This window comes from Orycteropus afer, unplaced genomic scaffold (assembly GCF_000298275.1).
Source record: "Orycteropus afer afer isolate SDZICR_OR568_19922 unplaced genomic scaffold, OryAfe1.0 scaffold00139, whole genome shotgun sequence".
Lineage (NCBI taxonomy): Eukaryota > Metazoa > Chordata > Mammalia > Tubulidentata > Orycteropodidae > Orycteropus > Orycteropus afer.
In genome coordinates, this window is record NW_006921726.1 from 2,250,790 (window position 1) to 2,257,716 (window position 6,927).

Consider the following 6,927-nt stretch of genomic DNA (forward strand, 5'->3'; position numbering starts at 1 on the left):
GCTTCCAAGGAACATTCCAGCTATACACTTCTTCCAGGACAGATTTGTTTGTTCTCCTGGCAGTCCATGGTATTTTCAGTATTCTTTGCCAATTCCCTAATTCAAAGGCATCAACTCTTCTTCAGTCTTCCATATTCATTGTCCAGCTATCACAAGCACATGAGGCGACAGAAGGTGCACCTTAATTTTCAGAATGACATCTTTGCTCTTTAACACTTGAAAGAGGTCTTTTTTTTTGCAGTAGATCTGCCCCGTGCAATACGCCATCTGATTTCTTGACTGCTGCTTCCATGGGTGTTGATTATGGATACAAGTAAAATGAAATCTTTGACAACTTTGATCTTTTCTTCATTTAACATGCTGCTGCTTATCGGCCCAGTTATGACAGTTTTCATTTTATGTATACACACATATACATACATGCTTATAAAACTCACTAAAACTCACTGCCATCAAGTCATTTTGGACTCATAGTGACCCCTCCTTGGGTCCTTGGGTTTCCGAGGTGGTATCTCTATGGAAGTAGATTGCCCAATCTTTCTTCCGAGGAGTGGCTGGTGGGTTTGAACCGCCAGCCTTCTGGTTAGCAGTCAAATGCCTTAGGCACTACGCTACCAGAGCTCTCATATATGCTTATATACATACGTGTATAACTGCACATGTTTTTTGGTTGTTTTGATGTTGCTGCAAAATTATATATGCTATAACAATTACCAAAAGGTCCTTTTTTCTTGTATACATCTTAGTGACATTGTTTGCCTTAGTCAGCCTCATTCAGTGTTACCTTTCCCAAAAATAATTAGTGTCTACTGTCTAGAGAGTGAGTCCCCCTCTACCCCCCTACTCATCCCTAGTGACCACTAATGAACATTATTTTCTATATAGTCTATTTATCCATTCATGTCATTTAGAGAAAAACATGCCATATATATAATGTGTGTTTGTGTGTGATTGACTTATTTTGTAAACATGATGTCCTCAGGTTCATCCATGTTGTAATATGTTTTGGGAATTAAATTTTCTTTATTGCTGAGTAGTATTCCACTGTATGTATGTACCACATTTTACTTATCCACTCCTCCACCAATGGACATTTTCATCTATTTACTATTGTGAATAGTGCTACAGTGAGCATAGATGTGCTGTCTGTTTGTCTGTTTGTCACTTTTGTTAGATCCCTAGGCTATATACATACCAGTGGAGTTGCTGGGTCATACGACAACTCTAACTCTAATTTTTTTAGGAACTATCAAACTATTTTCCACTACAGCTATGCTATTTTGCATTCCTATCAGTAGTGGGAACTCTGGTAGCATAGTGGCTAAGACACTTGCCTGCTAACCAGACGGCTGGCAGTTCAAACCCACCAGCCACTCCTCGGAAGGAAGGTTGGGCAATCCTACTTCCGTAGTGATACTGCCTCGGAAACCCAAGGAGGGGTTGCTATGAGTCGGGTTTGACTCGACGGCACATAACAACAACAACAATCAGTAGTGAATGACAGTTCCAATTTCTCCTCATTTCCTCCAACACCTGTTATTTTCCTTTTTTAAAATCTTAGCTATCTTCAAACCAAACCAAATTCACTGCCATTGAGTCAATTCCTACTCATAGCAACCCCCATTGGGTTTCTGAGGCTGTAAATCTTTATGGAAGTAGATTGCCCCATCTTTCTTCTGTGGAGTGGCTGGTAGGTTTGAACTGCTGACCTTCTATGCCACCAGAGCTCTTTTAGCCATCTTTGTAGGAATTAAATGGTATCTCACTGTGGTTTTGATTTGCATTTCATGTGTCTGTTGGCCATTTGAATGTCCTCTTTGATGAAGTGTCTGTTACTGTCCTTTGCCCAATTCTTTATTGGGTTATTTGTCTTTTTGTTGTTATGATGTATGTTATGTGGTATGATGCTCTTTTGATGTGTCAACTTGACTTCCCAAACCAAACCCACTGCCACTGAGTCTATTCTGACTCATAGTGACCCCCACTGGGTTTCTAAGGCTGTAAATCTTTACAGAAGCAGACTGGCTTATCTTTCTTTTATGGAGCAGCTGGTGGGTTCAAACCACTGACCTTTTGGTTAGCAGATGACCTTTTATTTAGCAGCCAAATACCTTAACCACTACACCACCAGAGCTCCTTCTGGCTAGGTTATAATTTTCTGTTACTCAATCAAATACTAATCTGAGTATTGCTATGAAGATATTTTGTAGATATGATGAAAGACCATAAATCAATTGACTTAAATAAGGAAGACTATTCTAGATAACTTGGACAAGCCCAATTCAATCAGTTGAAAGGCCCTAAAAGCAGACCTGAGGCTTCCCTGATGAAATGATGAGAATCAGGCCTACATTGTAAGAGCAGCATAATTTCAGACCAGGTTGACTTCTCTGCCTCAGCACATTTGTTATGCCAAGGTCAGGACCTTGCTTGAAATGGGGTAGACCCTGAGTTTGAGGTGGTGACATTTGGATTGATGTACACAAACATTTTGAAACACCAATCCCTCTGAATTCTCTGAGCCCCCAAAAGTGACCCATTCCTCCCTGTCAAAAGCTGGTACCCCTCTCAGGATCTACCCTTTTGTCTCCTCCTAATCACTATACCAATAACTAAGGTCAAGTAACCACAAAACCTAATGGGAATATCTAAGCCTGATAAAGGGAGAAAGAGACATAGTCTGAACTTGCTGAGAGCCCTAGCCAATTTATATAAGCAGGAACTAGGAGAGTGTATGTGGGTGTAGACTCTGAATATCATGGATCAAAGAAGGAAGAACATGTAGTTGAGTACAGGAAAGTTTATTGAAAAGAAGAATTCTCCTTTGTTACAGGATTTAAACATTTTGGCAAGGAGACCAGACAGGGTACCACACTATTAGAAGGACTTTTGGAGGCTTATACCAAGTTAAATAGAAACATCAGAATTGCTTCACAAAAAGTGAAATAAGGGAACAAGACTCAGAACTAAGTGGGCATACTAGAGTCGGCTTTAGTATAAAAGGATGGAAAACATACCAGCTAAATATGTTTCATTGCAAGGCCTAGAAGTCTCTGCTGAGATAAAGAATATGCTGGTGAGTGGGTCACCAGAATCACTGAGAAGCTCAGTAGTGGCTGTTCTGACATAGGAGATAGCTCTTAACCTTCAAACAAGGCTCTCTTTTTTCCCAATGTACCTGAGTAAATGGCATCAGGTTCCTTTGGAGGAGAACTTTTGGAAATTATCACTTTTGGAAATCATTTTGATCCTCATCTTTTTGTTCAACAATCTGACTCTTCCAAAAATCAGATGGATTCTGGAGGATAACAGTGAACCAAGAAGTAAACCGAGAAATATCTCCACCTGCTTTGTACAACTGATTAAGACAGATTCAAGTGCATGGTATTCAGCCATTGATCTGGTGGAAGGAAGCCAGTCCTCAGTTAGCATAATGAGCATTAAGATCGTAAAGGAAGCCAGGGGCTTTATCTTCAGAGTTATGGAGATATTTAATACACCTAGTGTTTCCACAGGCAAGATGTATGGGCAGACAACAGGGGTAGTGCTCAATCTATACAATTAATAGAAATTAAGAACAGATGATCAGGAGGCTGAGGCCAATGAGAAGTCATAAACACTTGCCCCATTTCCAGACCCAAGTCAGTTTTTAGACCTAGAACTCACTGACTAAAGAAATAGCCACATCACAAAAAGGAAGGACCTTGTAACATCACATCAAGTACATATGGTAATGATTTCCAAAAGTTCTCCTCCAAAGGAACCTGATGCAATTTACTCAGGTACATTGGGAAAAAGAGAGTGCCCACAAGTTTCGGGGCTATCACACACAAGGTCTGAATTGACATCGATACATAGAGACCTGATGCATCATGATGGCTCCCATGTTAGAATGGATGACAATGGAAGACAGGTCATAAATAGAGATCTATTTAATGGCAGGTCCACTGGATTCACTGTCCCCTCAGTTGTCATTTTAAAGACCTTGAATGTATAATTGGAACACATGTACTTGAAGTTGGTGAGTCAAATTGGTTTATTGCCCAATGTAGCGTAAGAGCTATCATGATGGGGAAAGCCAAGTGGAAGACTCTGAAACTGTCTCATCTCACCTCTGGTCAAGAAAGTAAATAAGAAAAGAGGATCACATTCCAGTGGGAATGTCAGAAATTGTTGTTGTTATGTGCCATCGAGTCATGCTGCCCTTAAAAACCTAAAGGGTACAGGGGTGGTGGTCCTCATCTTTTTGTTTAACAATCTGACTCTTCCAAAAATCAGATGGATTCTGGAGGATAACAGTGAACCAAGAAGTAAACCGAGAAATATCTCCAACTGCTTTGTACAACTGATTAAGACAGACTCAAGTGCATGGTATTCAGCCATTGATCTGGTGGAAGGAAGCCAGTCCTCTTATAGTCCACTGGTCATAGTTTTCCCCAGTTCCTCCTTGTGCTAGTGTTCCTGGGCTTCAGGAACAAACTGCAGCTCACTCTGAAGCCTTACATTATGTCCAGATAGGCAGCAGGGCTAGAGAGATAAAAACTCAATCCAGGACCAGAGAAATTCTGGCTGGAGCCTATCAAGGGCCATGGACCTCTTTGGGCCATTGAGCCAGAGAGTCTGCAGCTGTGCTTAATTCAAGTACTCTTAGAGTATAACTTCCTTAGGCTGTTAAATTGGAGAATTTGCAACTGTGCTTAACTCGAGTCACGTGGCCACTGGAGTATAAAACTGGGTAGAAATAGGACTTTGGGGTCCCTTTCCAATGGTGCAATGTGGGGCATGCATACAGTAGTCATATCCTGCCTGGATAGTCTTTGGAGCCCAGGGGAAACTGGTTCACCATGAATTTGTTTCTGTTTGCTGTCTGCTTTCTGTAATAATTGTCTTTTACTTTGCCTACACTAAGCATCTTGTGTATGTGACTCAAACAGACCAGATGTTTGTAGCACCCATGGTAGGATTAATATTACTTGTTGGATCCCCACCCTAGTAGTCTTGTGCCTGTTTGGGATTATGGGACCATCTTTGAGACAACCTGCACATGCAATGCATCTGGCAAATGTGTGTATCTGCTGATAAGTAAGAAGTGGGAGGCCTGGGTAAACACGTGCACCACAAAGAGTAGGAGATAAATTATGCAACTTTTCAGGGGCCCACCACAGCAATAAAAATTTTAGGGGCCCAGTGCTCTGGGGGTGTCAGAATTCCTTCCAATGTAAAGGACAAATTATTGTATCTCACATCTCCTACCTCTAAAGTAGGAAGCACAATGTGTGATAGGACTTTGTAGATCTTGAAGGCAGCATATTCCAACTTGGGAAAACTGCTTCAACTCATATACTATGTACTAGCCTGGGAATCGTGCTCACCTCAGGTGGAACACAGGGCTAATCAAGAGTCTCTGGGTACCCTTCATCTCCAAATTCCTCTCACTTTTGCACCATAGAAAAAGGACATTATTCCAGATAGATTTAGGCATAGTGTTAAACAGGAGACAAATAATTTCCTGTTCATTCCCATCACTATGGCCATAGTAGCAAACCAGACAGTCAGGATGCACCTTGGAGCCCTCTCTACTTTCCTAGAAGGAAACGGCCAATACTTTTCCATTGGACTCTCCCATGTCTTCCACTTACCCTACTTTTTAAATGTACAGTGCTAGTGATTACAAAGAAATAAAGAGAAGGGTCTGGAACTGCATTTAACATGGGATCATGTTCACAATGGTGTCTGTTCTTTTCTGAAGTGTTAGGTTACCTGTGGGTTTACGTGTTAGGGGGACACAGTGTCATTGAAAGCTGCTTATTTTAATAAAATAAACAGTAGTCACTGTTCACCTATCTCTCCCTGTTATCCTGTTGACTCAGATTGATTTATTTTCTGGTAAACATTATATAAGCTCCATTCAGTGGAGGGGTATTATACCCACTGCTTCTCCATTTGACAACCCAGTTTTACCTGTTCTTAAACCTGGACACAATTACTGGCAGTTAATGGTAGATTGCTGCAACCTCACTGCTCCTTTATCTCCCATTCACTAAAACCCTCATACCCAATGTTATTGAAATGACTGACTCCAACCAATCAGCAACCAGTAAATATTTTGCTATTATAAATTTGAACTGTTTTAGTCAGTCCCTATTTGAACAGCCTCTCAGCTGCAGTTTGCCTTCACTTTGAAAAGGAAATGATATGCTTTTACTAGGCTACCTATTAGGTACATGAGCAGCCTTGCCATTGCACAAAATCTTGGCAGGCAAGATCTTAACAGTATCCACCATTCTCCAGGAACACAGCTAGAACATTACAATGATGACACTCTCCTCTGAGGCAATTTGTTTGATATATTTATTAAGGACAAACAAGCCCACCTTCCTTTAGTCCTTTTTGAGTTCTGGAGGCAACATAATTCTCATTTGCAAATTTTACTTAATCTCACTGATGTGCTGTTTATAAATTGGCCCACCTTGAATGGAGCCCTCCCAACAAAAGACTCTAGAATCTGTCCATATTGAGATTAATAGGGACTCTGATAGTGCCCTCAGACACTCCTTCAGTGCAGAGGCTTTAGCACCCTTTCTTCATGCTTCCTAGAGTCTCTGGAACATCTATGTTGAATATAAGTCACCCATGGGCTTCAGATGCAAGCAGCTACCCCTTTTGGCTCTGTGCTTTATACCTTTTAAGTGACAATTGTTGCCCACATACTGGGATTTCTTGAAAATAGAGGCTGTCACAGACTCTGAGCCTACATCCCTTCATACTTACCTGTCCACTACTTTTTTTTTTTTATTTTAAATTTTATTTTGATTTGGGTGAAGATTTACAGCATAAATTCACTTTTCATACAGCAGTTCACATAATATACTTTGTCTCATGTCATTGACCAAAATTTACAATGCAACAGCTCCCCTCCCACTTCCT